Source organism: Lynx rufus, unplaced genomic scaffold (genome assembly GCF_022079265.1).
Source record: "Lynx rufus isolate CCGP_SWC_20201006 ecotype Redwood Valley unplaced genomic scaffold, mLynRuf1.p SCAF_1, whole genome shotgun sequence".
Classification (NCBI taxonomy): Eukaryota; Metazoa; Chordata; class Mammalia; order Carnivora; family Felidae; genus Lynx; species Lynx rufus.
In genome coordinates, this window is record NW_025814823.1 from 92409852 (window position 1) to 92429296 (window position 19445).

Genomic DNA, 19445 nt, shown 5'->3' on the forward strand with positions numbered 1-19445 from the left:
TGACTATCCTTGTCCCTGCATCTTTCTGCACGTGTCATAGTATTTCTCTCTGGCAGAGACTAAGATTGGTAGATTGAAGAAAATATGGGTATTTAATGTTAAATAGGCTGATCTAAGGGGCGCCTGGCTGGCTCAGTAGGTTGAGCATCTGACTCTTAATCTCAGCTCGGGTCATGATCCCAGGGTCGTGGGATCGAGCCCCATGTTGGGCTCCACGTTGAGCATGGAGCCTGCTTAAGATTCTCTTTCCTTGTGTCTTTGCTCCTCCCCTGCTTGTGTGCATACACTCTCTCCCCCCATCCCTCTCTCTTTCTCTCTCTCTCTTTCAAAAAAAGCTTAATCTAAAGTATGCTTCCTGCCTCAGACACAGTTGCTTTCATTCTCTCAGAGTTTTACCAGTCCAATAGGGGCAGGGGGTAGGGATAGTAGGTTAACTGTTGTTTGAATCTGAAGCCTCCTGTCACTTGAGTTAGAACCTTTAAATGTATGTACAGCTGTCGGTGTTTATCTTTTGTGAATTGCCTTGCCTGTTCATAACCTTTGGCTATTTTTTTTAACTCAATTTTTTAAAAATGTTTTTATTTATTTATTTTTGACAGAGAGAGAGAGACAGAGAGAGAGAGAGCACACATGCACACACAAGTGGGGGAGGGGCAGACAGAAAGGGAGACACAGAATCCGAAGCAGGCTGAGCTGTCAGCACAGAGCTGGATGTGAGGCTCGAACCCACGAACTGCAAGATCATGACCTGAGCCGAAGTCAGCCGCTCAACCGACTGAGCTAGCCAGGCGCCTCTGGCTATTTTATTTTTTAGATTCATTGTCTTTTTTAAATTTATTTCTAAGACATCTTTATGTATTTTAGGTTATTATTCTCAAGTCTTGTCCTGTTTGCTTCAGTAACACTGTCTCCCAGGCATTCTGTTGTGTTTGTACTTGGGGCCTCTTAGCCATGGCGCTGATTTTCTTCTAACGTTAGGCCACACGTGCTCACCCTGTAATTAGGATTCCCTCTTTGCTCCCCTGTGAATGTGTCATCTCTTCGTGACACCCATTCTCCAAGGACTATGGGGGGGACTGTGCCGGTAGGTAGAACATACCAGTAGTTCTTCTCCTGGGAATGCAATCCTCCTTTTTCTGGGGGCGGGGGTGGGGGATTGCCAGTCACTAGGGGGCGCAGCTCATGTAATGCCCTCATCATTCCAGTCTGGGGCCGAAGCCCATCTTGCTGAAGCTGGGCATGGAGAGCTTGGTCAAGGGTAGGCCACTGGTTGCTTCTGCTGTGGGGTTCTAACCGGCCACACTGCCAGCCTCCCAGGGACCCCCTCCTCTGTGTCCTCCTTCTCTGAGCTAGGTGTTCCCTGGGATCATTCCCACCTTCCGTGGCTGCCCCTTTCTCGTGGATGCTACGGGCCACGGTTTCCCATTTCCCTCGGATCCCACTTGCCTTCTGTTTTTTATGGGGTCCTTGGAGATTATGTGCTGGAGAATACCCCTCCTTGTTTTTCATGGTGATTACAGAATTCACATCTATTTTTTATATTCTGCTATGACCAGAGATTTGCAGCCAGAGGGAGAAGCCTGGAGCATGATCTAGCCCAGGGGTTGCCAAACTTTCTCTGTAAGGGCCAGGTAGTAAATATTTGAGTCTTTGCAGGCCACATGGTTTCTGTCACAACTGTGCAGCTTCGCCTTTGTGCGAAAGCAGCCGTCAGTGATAATTGATGCATGGATGGGGCCGTGCTCCAATCAACCTTATTTATAAAACAGGCGTCAGATGGGATTTGACCCACAGGCCCTTGTTGCACACATCTGACCTAGACACCCCCCTTTTTTTTGTAACGGATGAGCAGTTGGACACCAAGAGAAGAGATTTGCCCCAAGCTGCTCAACGAGTGAGAGGAAGAGCTAGATTGGCCGCCTCTTCTGTATACTTATCTGTGAATCTGTAAGCTCTGTGCTCTTTGTTAGAGAGATACCTCAACATGTCTTCCTTGGAAACAAGGACATTACTTTCAACTTCCTACTTTGTGTTCTGTGACTGGAAGGCAAATAAAGCTCAGGCCAGGTGACCTGGGGAGCTTCTGGAAAGTCAGACACCTGGCGGGGGAGGGGTTGTGCGTGGTTGGGTTATCGGCATTAGGACCGACAGGGCGCTTTCGTCCACATTTTGGGTTTCCCTTTTATGAGCTGTGGAGATATTTGGCAAGATTCATGAAGCTTCAAGTACCCGAGCTCTTCTGAGACAAGACTTTAATATAACCATAAATGTTATTTACTCTGTTTTAGTCTGTGGCCCCATGAGGGATGGGATTTGGTACCATGGTGGAAGCCGCCTGTCTTTTTGTCCAGCTTTGGGCAATTGGAAAGGGCTCATACGTGAAGTTTGGGTTGAGGGTTGAGTCTGTATTCTGCTGCTTATGAGCTGTGTGCTCTTGAAAACATTTCTTAAACTCCTTGCTTGTCATTCGAGGCACCCTAAAATGAAGATTATAATGCTGGCCTGCTAGGGTTGTTTTGAAGATTGAGCGAGATGATGTGTAAGAAGGTAATTGATACGTTGAAAAGCATTGTAAAAACCGAAGTTTTTAGTATATGGATTGAGAATAGAAGCCCCGATACAAACAGCGAATTAAGTGCCAATGGCTGTGACTGGGTGTTTGAAATGCAGGGAGTGGGGCATATAAATGAAACAGTACCGGCTGAACATGTTAACGAGTGAGCCCGTATGACATTTAGTAGAAACTAAATGTTAATTTATTTCTGTTTACATTTTATTGTTCCCAGGAGCTTTATGTCAAGTTAGTGCATCTACTTTTAATCTTCTCACAATTATCTAGGCGAATAAATTAAACTTTCCTTCCACTGGGGGTGTTTAAATGAAGTGTCCCACTTAAAAACTCAACCGTACAAAATGCAATCCTGCTTTGATCTGAGGAATGCCACAGTGAAGTGAATTTCACTTGTTTGTTTTATGAAATCATTCTTCATGAGACTTCTGTTTAAAATAAGGTGGTAGGACATCACGGTCAGAGGGTAGACTCCAGATCTAGAGTCCACCTGCCTTGAATTCCAGCTTCCACATTTACCACCTGTATCACTTGGGACAAGATACTTACTCGCTGTTTCTCACTTCCTTCATCCATAAAATGGGGATAATAATAGTTCATGCCATTTTTTTAATGGCTTTTTTTGGTAATGTTTGTTTATTTTTTTAGAGAGAGAGCACAAGTAGGGAAGGGGCAGGGGAGAGTGGGGGACAGAGGATCTGAAGCAGGCTCTGTGCTGACAGCAGAACCCAATGTGGGGCTTGAACTCACAAACCACGAGATCATGACCTGAGCCAAAGTCCAATGCTCAACCAACTGAGCCACACAGGCACCCCTTTAATGGATTGTTTTAAGAATTAGATGTGTCAGTGCATGTAAAACTATTCAGAACAGTGCTTGGCATATAGTAAGAGCTCACTAAGTACAGGCATACCTTAGAGATACTGCAGGTTCGGTTCCAGACCACTGCAAATAAAATGAATATTGCAAGAAAGTGAGTCAAATGAACTTTTTCGTTTCCCAGGGCACGTGAAAGTTGGTTTTACAGTCAGTATACTGTATTCTATTAAATGTGAAATAATGTTATGTCTAAAAAAACTCATAATGTATATACTTTAATTTTTTTTCAATGTTTATTTTTGAGAGACAGAGAGAGACAGAGCATGAGCGGGGAAGGGGCAGAGAGAGAGGGAGACACAGAATCTGAAGCAGGCTCCAGGCTCCAAGCTGTCAACACAGAGCCTGATGCGGGGCTTGAACTCACAAACTGTGAGATCATAACCTGAGCCAAAGTCAGATGCTTAACCGACTGAGCCACCCAGGTGCCCAATAATGTATGTACTTTAATTTAAAAATACCTTATAGGGCTCCTGGTTGGCTTAGTTGGTTAAATGTCTGACTCTTGATTTCAGCCCAGGTCATGGTCTCACAGTCATGAGATCGAGCCCCGAATTGGGCTCTGTGCTGGCAGCGTGTATTCTCTCTCTCCCTTTCTCTGCCCCTCCCTGGCTTGTGCACACTTATGCTTTCTTTCTCTCTCTCTCAAAAACACAACCCTTTATGGCTAAAAAAATGCTAACCATCACCCAAGCTTTCAGTGAGTCATTATCACTAATCACAGATTGCCATACCAAAGAGGGTAATAATGAAAAAGCCTGAAATAATTGCAAAATTTACCAAAATACGACACAGAGACATGAAGTGGGAACACACTGTTGGAAAAATAGCACTGACAGTCTTGCTCTATGCAGGGTTGCCACAAACTATTAATTTGTTAAAAGAATGCAAAATCTGCAAAGTGCAAGAAAACAAAATGTAATGAAATGAGGCCTGCCATATTAGTGCTTATGACCAACACTGTGCTATGCATGGGGCTAAGACTCTAAGAGACCTGATCCATCTGTTAAGAGAGCAAAATGAGCAGATCTGGGATTTGAAAGGTATTGTGTCCAGGGGCTCCTGGGTGGCTCAGTCGGTTAAGTGTCTAACTTCAGTTCAGGTCATGATCTCAAGGTTTATGAGTTTGAGCCCCGCATCGGGCTCTCTGCTATCAGCACAGAGCCCGCTTCAGGTATTCTGTCCCCCCTTCCTCTGCCCCTTCCCCATTGGTACTCTCTCTCTATCTCAAAATAAATAAATAAACTTAAAAGAGAAGTATTCTGTCCTGAGTGACAGAGAAGTATTCTGTCCTGAGTGACGTGGGGAGAAAGTGTTGGAGACACCCAGAGGCAAAACGGGGAAATGCTGAAGGATTGAAACTGATGCTTAATTTTAAGAAAACGTTCAACAGGCCCTCAAGACCAGGGTTATGCTCTGCCTTTCCTTTTACGTCTAAGCAACCCTAAACTGCACAAGTGATGAGCGGTGAGGCCTGGTTTTGACCCCCTCCCCCAAATCTGTCTTTTTCTGTGGTAGGCCATCACCAGGCCTGTTCTCTTGGCAACATCTGGCAGCCCAATGGCATAGCAAGGAAGAGAGCACGGCAATAGCCCCGTTTCAGAAAGTGTTCTGTCTCTGCTAACAGCTGTGTTATGTTACTGTCACGCAGTGATACGTTTTGAACCTGAACTCGGGTATTGGCTCCCTTGACGCATGGTGGTGAGTGGTATCCTTGGGTATGATGCTGATGTATCCTGGCTCCTCCCATGCAAACTCCCGGGTCTAAAATAAGACAAGAGTTGGTGGGTCTGCAGTTGTTGGCTCCTCTGGATTGCAGGAGAGGAGCCCTCCGTTCATGTAGGCTGCTGAAAATACTAAAACTCAGATGTACCTTTTTAAAAAAAATGTATGTATGTATGTATTTTGAGAGAGAGAAAGAGTAGGGGAGGGACAGACAGAGAGAGGGAGGCAGAGGATTCAAAGTGGGCTCTGTGCTGACAGCAGAGAGCCCCATGCGGGGCTCGAACCCACGAACTGTGAGGTCATGACCTGAGCTGAAGTCGGACGCTTAACCGATTGAGACACCTGGGTGTCCCTCAGATGCACCTTCTTGAGGAGTGAGGGAGGTGGAGCAGATTGGCATCCATACATGATCCTGAAATCCCTGGGTCTTGTACGTATTTTTGCATCACTTGTTTGCTTGTTCAGTGGGAAAAGAAAAAGTAATGTAACTCCAAGCATTGTTCTCACCAATCTTTGTGCCCTGAACCATCTTTGGGCTGGCCTTTCTCTTACTGTCCTGCCTGAAATTCCAGGCTCAGACCCTCCTAAGACTCACGGGGTGGAGATTTCACTACCCCGAAGTTGTGGTTTTCACCACCAGCAAAGAGTCCGGAAGGATCACCTCACTGCGGGGAACTGGAATTAACTATATACGAAACCTGACACTCTCCACAGGTAACCTTATCTTTGGAGTTTCTCTGTGGTCCTTAAAGATCTGAGAATGACGTCCTGCCTGCTTCAGATCCTTTGTCCCCAGCTCTCTCTGCCCCTCCCTGTGCACACATGCGTTCTTTCTCTCTCAAAAATAATAAACAAACAAACAAAAGAAAATGAGAGAATTTTAGGCAAGAACATCAGGCTTATGTGGCCCTCTTGTCTGAGGCTCCCCCCAGACCCCCTAAGGTTGCTGGATAAAATTCAGGATGCCAAGTTTGATTTCAGATAAACAGCAAATACTTTTTAAGTATAAGCATGTCCAAAATACTGCATGAGACATATACTAAAAAATTACTCATTACTTACTTGGATTTCAAATTTAACTGGACATCCTGTATTGTTATTTTTTTAAGTTTATTTATTTATTTTGAGAGAGAGAGAGCGGGGGGAGGGGCAGAGAGAGAGGGAGAGAGAAAGAATCCCAAGCAGGCTCCACACTGTCAGTATGGAGACCGACGTGGGGCTTGAATTCACACACCATGAGGTCATGACCTGAGCTGAAATCAAGAGTCGGATGCTCAACTGACTGAGGCATTAGGTGTTCCTCCTGTATTGTTATTTTCTTTTGCTAAGTCAGGCAACCTCTCCCTTCTGTCCAGATCATCCCCTGCCCCGACAGCAGAATCGAGAATGCAGGGCTGGACAGGAAAACCAGTAACTTTACTGCCAGAGAGGGTGGACTTGATTTTTGGGGGTGAAAACCTGTGGATTTGTCGGCTGACAGTGATGAACTTGGTGGGGAATGGGAAAAATCATCTGTTTTACTAATGTGACATTGCAGTTTTCGGGGTGAGTGTTAAGCCAGCGAGACACTTAATGGAGAAGCTGCAGAAATGAGATCAGCTCTTCAGACATCCCTGGCTGAATGGAAAACCACACAGATGCATGCAGGATTGCCGAGAGAGCTGAGGGAAAAATAAATCCCAAGGAAGACCTAACTGATTGAAAATTTGAATATGTTCCCAGACTTATCAATCAGCAGAGGTGGGAAGCTTTTGGGGCATAAGATGTTTGAGTCCAACCTCTCCTCAATGTCTTGACTGACCCAGGAAGCTAGGTAGACACAGGGGAATCCACTAAAAGGCCATAGTAAAAAATACAAATAAAAATTTTAAAAATCTGTCCAGAAATATCAGTGACTGCACACCACAGGGGAGACAGATTTTACAGTGTAAGTCCAGGCAAGTTACAAAGAAAAGGGAAAAAACAATCCTCAGGAAAATGAAACAGAATTAAAGTCATTACAACATGTTATGTAGCATGTCTGGTTTTCAACCCCAAATTATGAGACATACAAGGAAGCAGGGAAGTGTGATCAATATTCAGAAAGAAAGCAATCAAGAGAAACTAATTCTAAATGGGCCCAAAGTCCTCTAAGCATCCATTATAAATATGTTCAAAAAAATTAAAGGAAATTAGGTTTAATTATCTTAAAAAACTGACAATGAAAACAAGAAATTGCAAAAGAGAAATGGAAACTATAAAGTATACAAAAACAAAATGCTATCTAGCAGTGAAAAGTAAAATAACCCAATGAAGAATTCAGCAGATAGGTTCAACAGCAGATTTGAGATGGCAGAGAAAAGAATAACTGATCCTGGAGACAGTAGTTATCCAATTTGGAGAACAGAGAGATGAAATGAGATTGAAGGACAGAGGCTCAGAGGCCTGGGGAATAATATCAAGATAAGTCACTAATATTTGTGATAAGAATCAGAGAGGGAGAGAAGAGAGAGAAGGCGGGGGGGGGGGGAAGGAAGCATCAGTGACCCCCAAACTCCCCAAATTTGATGAAAACCTCTAACCTTCAGATTCAAGAAGCTCAAAAAATTCCATTAAGGCTAAACACAAAGAGAAACACACCTAGTCACGTCATAGTGTAACTGTGGAAAGATGTAAAGAGCAAGTCTTGAAAGCAGCAAGGGAGAAATGAAGCATCATTAAAGAGAAACAACGATGTGGATAGTGCCTGACTTATCAGAATATAAAGGAGCCTAGGAGGCAGTGGAATAGAGTTAAAATGCAGAGAGGAAAGAGAACGTCATTCCAAGAACTCTCCACCCAATAAAACTATTATTCAGAGAATGAGAGTGAAACAGACTTCCCAAATTAACGAACACTGGGAGTATACCTGCCCTATAAGAAGTACTGAGGGACGTCCTTCAGGATGAAAGGAAATGACAGTAGATAGTAACTCAGCTCCTCCAGAAGGAATGAAGAGCTCAGGAAGTGATAAAGATGTGGGTCAGTAGAAAAGACTGTATATAAAGTTGTTTTTCTTCTTATTTCTTTAAAAAGCATACCCTTGTTGAAAATAATAAATGTAAGGCTGATTTGGGCTTATAAAATAAGTAGATTTAATACTTATGATGATAATAGTATGGAATATGGGGGAGGGAATGGAGCTTACTGGATCAAATTTGCTATATTTTACCAAAATTAAGTCACTGTTGGGGCACCTTGCTGGCTCAGTCCGTAGATCGCATGACTCTTCATCTACAGGTTGTGAATTCAAGCCCCACATTGGATGTAGAGATGAGTTAAAAAAATAACATCATAAACAAAATTAAGTCAGTATTAACCTGAAGTAGATGGTGATGAATTAATGTTAAATTGTAATTCTAAGATAACTAACTAAACACACGCACACACACACATGCACACACACACACACCACAAACCAAAACTAAGCTTAAAAATTAGTAAAGGAATTAAAATAGTATACTAGAAAAAATATATTTAACAGAAAGGAAGGCAGTAAAAAATACAATAAATAGGACAAGACATGTATGGAAAACAAATGGCAAAATGTCAGACATCAGTTCAGCTACCTCAATAGCTACATTAAAAGGCAGAGATGATCAGACTGGATAAAGAGAAAGATCCTACTGTGTGCTGTGTATAAGAGATTCAGGTTTGTTTAAAGACACAAAATTGGTTGAAAATAAAGGTATGGGAAAGGCACAGCTTGCAAGAGTAGCCATAAGAGAGCTGGAGTGACTATATAAGTTTCAGACAAAATAGACTTTTTGACAAAGAATATTACTAGAAAGAATGAGGAATATTTCTTAATCATAAAGGGCCAATACATCAGGAAGCTCTGACATTTATAAATGATTATATATTTAACAACATCTTGAAAATACATGATATAACAGGACGGAATAGAAAGGAGAAGTTGACAGTTCAGCAATTATGGTTGGAGATTTCAGTAGTCCTCTCTAATTAATAGAATTACTAGATAGAAAATTGGTAAGAATGTAAAAGAAAATCACCGTCAACTTGACCTATCTGACGTGTATAGAATACATCCAACCACAGCATGATATGCTGTCTTGTTATTGTTGTGTGTCTTGTCATTTTTGATTCAATATTGGACATTTTGTATAAAAGAATAGTAGAGCCTGAGGTAGATAGGATTTATGTCTAGAAGTGGGCATGGCTCTTCTCAGTGTTTCATGAGAGAAGACTGAGGCAATGCAGCTTCAGTTTAAGCTGATTGTAGGTTTCGTTGTTGCTATAATTGCCATTAATGTATCATAATATTTTAATTGCTTCCGGGGTGGACTACTGCCACTGCCTTGTACTTAATGTGGATTCTAGGGTGCTGGTGGATTTTTCTGTGTTCCCAATTCACCTGCAGCTTTAAGTAGTCCTGACTGCTTAAAAAGGGTCTTTCTCTGTGGCTCTTGTCCTTTCCATGTTGTATCCTGCCAGTTGTTGGTTATTTGGTGGGATGCTTAAGCTTGGGGTGAGGTGGGAACTCTTCATTCTCTTGGTCAGTCTCACTGAGCCATATCCTGGGTACCTGGATTTGAAGAGTGGGCCCATTTTCAACATTCTTGTTCCCTCCTATGGCAGTCACACTCTGACTAGTTTATATGGAGAATTTGGGGCAGTAGAGAGTTCCATTCTCTGCCCTGAATGGAAGCTGACCTCTGCTTTGTGTCAACACAGAAGCAGCAGTGGACTTTGCTTGAGATGAGTGACAGGCAAGTTGGCTTGTTCCTCCACAGCCCAACCCCGGTGTAGACTGCTGGCTCTTATTGCCAGTGCAAGGTTGGTGGTAGATTTGAGGTGGGATGCCTGACTATGCCCTCAGAAGTTTACCTTTGCCTGGGACTGGGGGAGAGAGGGAGGGTTTTCTGCACCTTCACAAGTGATGTTGGCTTCTATCCCTGCCCAGAGACAATGAATCTCTGCCTGGGCTTGGGGGTTGGGGGGTGGTGGGTGGGAGCACTTCCCGCCCCTTCCCTGGGACCCACAGTCCTTGGCTCCCAGTTCTCTTCACAAAGGGCAAGTGGGTGGGGCTTTGTGTGCTTGTGCACAGGGGTGGGGCGGTAGGGAGGTGGGGTGAGGGAGTGCAGACTTCCTGCATCAGGAGCAACTAGGGGTGTGACCCTCACTTTAGCCCACACTTGGCCTTGAAGAATTCCTTAAACATGCATCCATTTTCTGTTTACCCTCTAAGGCAGTTGTCTCTTTGGGCTGCACTTTGCCACAGGTGAAGCAGTTCAAGAGTCTGGCCCCTCCTCAGGGCCTATCACCTGAAATTTAGTTCACCTGTCTGCCTGCCTTGCTGTTTCAGCGCTCTGGTGGGCTCAAGGCAAATCATGATTTTATTAATGATCCAGCTTTCTGTTGCCTTCAATCTGGGTTCAAGGACAGTTCTGTGATTTTCTGGGTTCAATCTGGGTTCAAGGACAGTTCTGTGACTTTCTGCATCTAAGGATCTGTCCTGTTTCCAATTCTCTCTGTGAGTCTCCTGTCTCAGAAATAGGTAACAACTCCTCGCTCTTTTTGGGGGAGAAGATGATCATTAACTCTCAATGCACCTGAAAAGAAATGGAAGCCATCAAGACACCTCATCCTTCCTTCTTTAAGAGTTGAATGAAGAACTAAACGTTCTATAGTTCATAGTCCCAAGTATACAATTTTTGTATCTCAATATTTACATAGTTAAACAGTTGTTCTTATTTATTTATGTATTTATGTATTTATTTATTTATTTATTTTAGAGAGAGGGAACATGTGAGCAGGAGAGAGGGGCAGTGGGAGAGGGAGAGAGAGTGAGAGAGGGAGAGGGAGAGAGAGAGAGAATCCTAAGCAGGCTCTATGCACAGAGTGGAGCCTAACATGGGGCTTGATCCCATGACCCTGGGATCATGACCTGAGCTGAAATCAAGAGTCAGAAAGTCAACGATTGAGCCACCCAGGTGTCCCTAAACAGGTATTTTTTAAAAGGGGGGGTCATGAAAAAAATGGGGGACTTGGTTGCAGATTTTGAGTGACTTTTGCTTGGAATAATTTCAGATTCTTAGTGGTTGCTTAAATTATACCACCTTGTATTATATAGAACATGTGGTTTGTTTAAAATGTTACAACTCTGTGTATGACTTAGGTATGGGTACAGTTAAGCATTTGGAAGAGACGGACTTTGGCCAGTCGAATTTTATTTGATCTTCTCATCACATGACTTTAAAAATGAAATGAAGAGTTTCAGCTTTCACTTTTTAATTCTTTTGGCAAGATACGATGAAAAGAAATCCAAGGAGAGTAGGAAGATGTCATGTGAAATGCCAAGAAAATGGATTAACGAGGAAAAAAATAATCTGCTTTAAGGTGGAGTGATTCAAATATTAAGAAAATGATCTCATTCGTTTTGGTGACAGAGATGTTTTGGTGGTTTTCTTTCTCTTGATAAAGAATAGGTACTCTGGGAGCACAGGCCACAAACCTCTGACCCACGGGTAAAGCTTTAAATGTCTAGAGAAGGAATGGTAAACAAGCAAGGATGCAAAAAACTCACAAAATTCATCCTTAGAAAGAAATATTTGGTTTAAATGCCTACAAGAACTTTGTGGCACAGTGAGGCAACTGTGTTTGCAATTAAGAAAATATGAAACTTGCGTGCCTGGGTGGCTTGTCAGTTGAGCAGCTGACTCTTGATTCAGCTCTGATCACGATCCCAGGGTCATGGGATGAAACCCAGGGTCAGGCTCCTTGCTGAGCATGGAAGCCAAGTTATATCCACATAGGACTCTGCCCTCGTGATGACTAATGTTGAACTTCGCAGCTTTATTTAGATGTAGAATAAACAGAATCTTCACACAGGATTTTATTTTTAAAGTTTATTTATTTTGAGAGGGAAGGAGAGAGAGAGAGAGAGAGAGAGAGAGAGAGAGAGAGAGAGAGGATCCCAAGCAGGCTCCACGCTGTCAGCACAGAGCCTGAAATGGGGCTTGATGTCACAAACTGTGAGATTATGGCCTGAGCCGAAATCAAGAGTCAGAGGCTTAAACGACTGAACCATGCAGGTGCCCCAGGATCCTATGTTTAAAATTATGTGTCTCTTTTACTCCCTAGGTTTTATGATATCATCTAATACTCCTGCCTACAAAATTCTAAGATCCTCCTAGAATAGAATTACTTTTTGGTGACTGTAAAAATTATATGAAATTCAAATTTTGGTGTCCATAAATAAACTTTAATGGAACGCAGCCACCTCATTTGTCACATGTCGTCAGTGTCTGCTTTTGCTATACAGTGGCTCTGCTGAGCAGGTGTCCCAGCATGGGCCCACAAAACCTCAAATGTTTACTCCGGTTCTTTACAAAGTTTGCTGACCCATATGACACATCAGGATGCCTCAAACTGTAACATACATACCAATCACCCAGGGATCTTACTAACATGTAGATTCTGATAATCTGAGAAGCGGTTAGTGAGAAGGAGCTCCGAAAGAGATATAGCCCTCACCACCTTCTCTCCTGGTGGCTTTAGGCTTCTCCCTTCTCACTTCTTGAGGCTTCTATTCCCTTCTTGGTTACCTGGACCCAGAGGAATGTGGGCCACAAGAAATAGAAGGGCAGCCAGCAAGATCCCCTTGAGAGCCTGGGCAGGATGGAAGAGGGGTGGTGGGAGGGAGCAGAGTGTGGAGGAAGCCGTATCCCACCCTGAAATACGCCCCCACTGGCTCCACATGGCATCTTCTCCTCCCCTCCCCTACTTGGCCTGAAATTCCCATGATTAAGTGTAGGTAGGTACAGAATAGACTTCCTTTTGTTTTGTTTCAGTAACACAGGCTGATACGGCCACCTGTTTCCATGGCTTCACCTACTATTTTTATATTGATAACTTCCAAACTATTTCTTGTCTGGGCTTTCTTCTAAGTATTGGCTTGCGTGCTTGGAATTTCCACTTGGACGTAGCACTCAACTTAGATTTAATATTTCTTCTAAAGGAACTCGTGGTCATCAACTCCAGACTGCTTGTTCTCCAGCGTTTTCTGTCATAGTAAATGATTAGCACCTTCCCCATCTTGAGACATGGGAATCGGCTTTGCCTCTCCTCCTTAACCCCCCATGAGCTATTATTATGACCACATCCTAACTATCTCTGGGATCCATCCACTTCTTTCTTGCGGTCCCCATTCTTTTTTTCTTTTTTAAGTTTGTTTGTTTATTTGTTTAAAGAATCCCAAGCTAACAGTTCAGAGCCTGACATGGGGCTCGAACTCATGAACCAGTAGATCGTGACCTGAGCCGAAATCAAGAGTCTGACGCTTGACAGACTGAGCCACCCAGGTGCCCCTTGTGGTCCCCATTCTAAGTCACGTCCATTTGTCACCTGTTCACCTACAATAGCTTTATGTAGAATCTCTGTATTTAATGTTGCCATGCTAAAATTGGTTGTCCTCACTGTGGCCAGAGTAATCTGCTTAAAACAAAAAGGTGATCATATTCCACTTCCTCAGAATAAGGTCCAGGCTCCTCATTATGGTCTCCATGCCCTGCATACCTGTCCCCTTCCTGTGTCTTTGGCCTCTCTTTGTGGGTTTACTTCCTTGCTTCCTGCGTTCCAGCCATTTTCAATTTTCCCCGTGTTGTTTTTCAGCAAGTCGTTTAACGATGATGCCTATCATTCTCCTTCTACCTGTCATAAAATGCCTTTTATTTCTAGTCTTAAAATTCACTTCCCCTGGGAAGCCTTTCCTGAGCCACCAGATGAAGTCAGATATTCCGGGTATTTGTCCTCATAGCATCCAGCTCCTGTTCAGTGTCCCCTAAAAGTCTGCAAGCCCTGTGAGGTCGCAGACTGCAGCTTTTCCACCACTGCGTCCTAAGCACCTAGTAGAATGCCTGCCGTCAATAACTATCCATGAATAAACATCAAGAATAGAGACAACCAGGGGCACCTGGGTGGCTCAGTCGGCTAGGCGTCCGACTTCGGCCCAGGTCGCAATCTCACAGTTCATGGGTTCGAGGCCTGCGTCAGGCTTTGTGCTGACAGCTCAGAGCCTGGAGCCTGCTTCGGATTCTGTGTCTTCCTCTCTCTCTCTGCCCTCCCCGGCTCACACTCTGTGTCTCTCTCAAAAATAAATAAATATTAAAAAAAAAAAAAAGAATATAGACAACCAATTTGATTTGGATGCAAATCATGTGAATGTTTAGGAATCACAGAGTAGTTTCTAGTATCTGTATCTTGTAGAGAATCCATTTGAAAGCCTGCTATTACTGTGGCCCCCTGTAGGGTTTCAGTGTTTCCCACGTAACCCAGGGTGGTTGTCCAAAATTTTCCAGCAGGATATCAGCTTCCTGCTTAGAGGCGTGATGTGCTGGATCCGAGGGAACAACAGTGTAAAAGAATTTCCAGATCCACGTGCCCCTCACATTGTCGAGGGACTGAGTCCTCAGCTCTAGCTATCCTTCTGAATGAGGTTTTGAGACAACCTTCATTCTCAGACACAATTCCATGAGATGGACTTTCCCTTTAAGGGTCTTTGGGATTTAGTTTTACTTCCCAGGGATTAGAGACCTTGTCTCGGGTGTCTCAGCTTCAGTAACACTTGTGGTTCCATTCTGGTGGAACATGATGGCAACTTCATACCCACTTCATAAAGTGGGAGGTGGCACTTTACTGAGAATATACTGTGGCAGTCAATATTAATAATCCTAGGTGTTAGTAACATCTAAGATTTATTGGATGACTACTATGTTCCAGGAACTGTTCTAATCGCTTTACACTTATTTTTTTTAATGTCTATTTTGAGAGAGAGAGGGAGGGAAAGAGGGCAGAGAGGGAGAGAGAGAATCCCAAGCGGGCTCCAAGCTGTCAGCACAGAGCCTGACATGGGGTTTGATTCCACAACCATGAGATCATGACCTGAGCCGAAATCAAGAGTTGGACTCTCAACCAACTAGTTGGACTCTCAACCAACTAATCGCTTTACACTTCCTAATTCCTGCAATTCTCCTCCAACTATATAAAATACGGACCATGGTTAATCCCATTTTCGGGTGAGGAAATTGAGGTTAACTTGCCCACAGACATATGGCTGTTATGTAGAGGAGCCTGGATTTGAAAGATTTGAGAATAACTTACTTTCCTGAGAGCAGGCTTGCACTAGGGAGCAATGAGAAGATCTATCATGCTCTTTCTCTCATGCCACCCCTGGCTCAGCTCTCCATTTCTTGCACTCTGAGCTCCTCAACACCCCACGTCCTGCAGTTCACAACCTGTGCGTTGTGCCCCAGGGTGAAAGTTGACGCTCTGGCCCCAAGGCAGTACAGGTGGGCTGAGCATGGGTTTGTTTTATCCCATTTCGAAGATGAACGGGGCTTCACTGGGGGGAGGAAGTGGTGGGGGGTTGGAAGTTTAGTGCCTGAGGGTTGAAGGAAGAAACATCTATCCTGGGGGCTGTGAGGTTCTCCCAAGTGGAATGGAGAGAGGTCTGGGGTTGGGGGAGGGGCTTGGAGTGCTCACTACCACCAAGATGAGAGGAATGATGGCATGACGAACCCACCAAGAGTGGAGGCAAAGGTCCCCAAGGTCCAAGTTGGCCTGGAGGAAGTGGAGCTGCTGGAAGAGCCCCCCTCTCCCCACTTTTGTCATGGATCCTGGCGTGGGTAGGTCACTACCTAGGCTCAGAATGTGCCCTTCCCTGTGACTCAACATTCCACATAACCTGGGTGGTTGAATGATACAAAGTGTGTGGAAGGAGACCTGAAAATGAACTGATATATTCATCTTCCAGCCTGTCATGGTGGGTTAGACCTGGAGGATGATATAATTTAGTTGTATCTACACATTTACAGTAAAGAAATGGGATATTATTTGCATCTCAAGTGCCCAGGGGTAGTTTAGCCTTGTTGCCGTAGACTTTGGTGACTCCCTGTCCTGTAGCTTAGCCCAGATGAAAAAAACCTCAGCTTTGATAGAGAACATGGCTGGCTGGCAATTGCTGAATAATCTTATATAATGAGAGAAGCAGGTCTTGTAAAATCATTCTGGGAAAGCATTCTCTGAAGGATGAGACTTTTGGGATGGCAGTTATATGTCTAGACTCTGGAGTTATTGCTGAAGGTAACACTATTTTCTTCCAGAGGCAGTAGTTACTAAATTTAGTTCAAAACATTTCTTGTCAGTTCTACATAAAGTGGGAAAATACAACCTTTGAATTCACCTGTAACACAACAGGATGTGATACGAACAACTGTGAGATCTTTGTATTCTTATGTAGCTTTATCTGGCCTGCATGTCATTTCCGTCAGACTGAGAATACTTCCATTGTAATTTCCTGGTGTTGAATTATCTTAGATCAGTGATAACTGTACCTTTTAAAAGATAGCTAGAGGACAGTCAAACATTCTTCAGTTTAGCACAGAAAAAAAAAAGACACCTTTTTTTTTCACAAGGCAAGATTAAATAATAGATGGATTTTTGAAAGATTACTTGAGGTCTTTGTGTTTTATCAGTTGAAACTCTTCCTAGAGACATGAAATCTTTAACATATTTACAAAGTATTATTTTTATTTTTTTTAAGTGTTTAATTTTTATTTATTTTGAGAGAGAGAGAGAGCAGGGGTGAGCGGCAGAGAGAGATGGAGAGAGAGAGAATCCCAAGCAGGCTCTGCACTGTCGGTGCAGAGCCTGATGTGGGGCTCGAACTCATGAACCGTGAGATAATGACCTGAGCCGAAATCAAGAGTTGGATGCTTAGCTGATTGACCCACCTAGGAGCCACACCAAAGTGTGATTTTTAAAGAGGTAAAATCATGATTCCTCAGGCAAAAATAACATGTGTTATTGATTTTACTTAGTTTATTAATTAATCAGGGAACCCGTTAGATGTTAATACTGGTTGAAAGAACATTTAAGATGCTAGGACATTTATAGGCAACTTAATAAAGAAATATTAGGGTAAGATTGCTGAGTTAGTTATAAGACTGCTTAATATATAGCCGCCATTAATCTTGGGGAGCTATTTGTTCTGTTGAACAGTTAACAAGTTCAAGAATTCTTGCACCTTTTTATCAGTGGTAAACAGTATATTCCTGTATACAGTTCTTCGGTGTCCAATGCCCCATCTGATTCTGAAAGTATGTGCCATGCACACTTTTTGCCTTTTTCCCAACTTTCGAACAAATTTCCTGATGTGTTGTTTTGAAAGGACTGTTGGCCCAGTTCATTTCTGTGACTACAGAGCCTTTCTGTGACCTGACAAGGTGGTCCATCCTTGTACACTTACCTGGTCTCCCCAGCTTAGGTTATTGTCTATTTAGCTGCACAGGATAAGGGTGCTTTCCTAACTACAAAACAGGGCAAATCTGATGGCAGACAGCCTCATTAACAGGACACCTTGTTGCAGCTTCCCAAGGAATTCTAGAATCTCATTTTAGTGACTAGATGGATAACAGAAGCACAAAGCCTCTAGCTCTTACTTTTGAGTGAGTTTCCACTCATTTCAGAGTAAGGAGCTAATGGGGTCTTTACCAGAAGGCTTATGAAATAAACATTGATCATATAGCTTAGGAGTCAGGAACCTAGGCACTAGATTTAGAGAGGTCAGGATTCCAGCATTGGTCTATGCCTTGTTAACTCTGCCATCTTGGTCATCTATCGAACCTCTCAGAGCCTCAGTCTTATGTGGCTTATTGTGAAGGTGATATCAGAGAGTGAAGGTAAGTGCTCACTATGATGCCTTGGACACAGTTAATTGTTCAGCAATAAAAGTAATAAATTATATTACTGATTGTAGGTCAGATGCTATACTAGGTGAGTCTTGAGCATTTCTGATGGAAAATATTGCTGTTATAGACGCATCCGTAAATGGCTCTGGACAGAATGGTGACAAAACCATTAGCTCCACCTAGTGGGAGGTGGTATATTGGAGAATGTTCCAGATGACCTTCAAGTTGGCCTTTGAAGGAGTGGGAACAGGGGCCTCATCAGGGGTCAGCAAACTTTTTCTGTAAAGTGTGCATATTTTAGACTTTGTGGGCCATACACGGGTCCATCACAACTACTTACCTCTGCCATTGAAGCGCAAAAACAGCTATAGATGATATGTAAACAAATGGGTGTTGCTGTGTTCCACCTAAACTTTATTTACAAATTCAGTGGCTGGATGTGACCTGTGGGCTTTTGTTTGCCAATTCTGGCCTAGAGGATGAACTAAACAATACAGAGGATGAACTGTAGGTTGGGAGATGGGGTGGGATGAAGTTGTTTCCGGATGTGATGGTGAAGTTCTCCTAAAGGAAATTGACAGAAGGTGGGAGTGGTTTTCATGAGCTTCCTTGAATTTCAGCTGAAGCAGGTCCTGGCAATCCTCTTCCTGCCTCACATATTCTTGGATTGTCCATTGTAGAGCACAGTTAGGGACACACTGAGCTGTCCACAGGCATGGAAGGGCGGGACTCAGGAAGAAGTATCCGGGGGCTGATGGAAGAAGGTCTTGTTATCCATGGATCTGCTGGAGGGGCTGGCTATTATTCAAGAGAGGGGAAATGGATCAGAGGCCAGGAATGAGGAAGAAATAATTGACCATCAGAGCTAGGGTGGCTCTTAGGAGGCGACAAGAGTGTGCTGGAAGCAGCAGCCAGAGGGCTGTGGGGCAGCTGGAGGCATGGTCCAGATGCTGAGCATCTGCTCAGCATGAGCCTGCTCTTTAGGTGTCTGTGGTGCAGTTTGCTTGGTTAAGGGTTAGGAGGATGTGAAAATTTCAATGGTTCTAAGAGTTTACCAATTTAGATCCATACTTTGTGTTCCAGAGGGACAGGATCATCACTTGATTTTATAAAACATATAAGCAATGTTTGCTAAGCATGGGTAATTTATGATAGAAGGCTGCAGAGTTCCAATATAATAGGAGGGAATGCATGGCTGGAAGAAAATACAAAAGGGAGGAATAATATTTTTGTAGCCAACATTCTTATTTTAGCCTTCAAAGAACAAACTTTTCTCCTTTTCCCAAGATACAAAAATGGACATTTACAACACATCTTCAGGGGTGTCTGGGTGGCTCAGTCAGTTAAGCATCTGACTCTTGGTTTTGGCTCACGTCATGATCTCATGGTTTGTGAGTTTGAGCCCTCTGTCAGGCTCTGTGCTGGCAGCATGGAGCCTACTTGGGATTCTCTCTCTGCCCCTCCCTTGCTTGTGCTCTCTCTTTCTTTCAAAATAAATTAATTAATTAAAAAAAAAACCAACAATGCATCTTCAAAACATTTCCCTT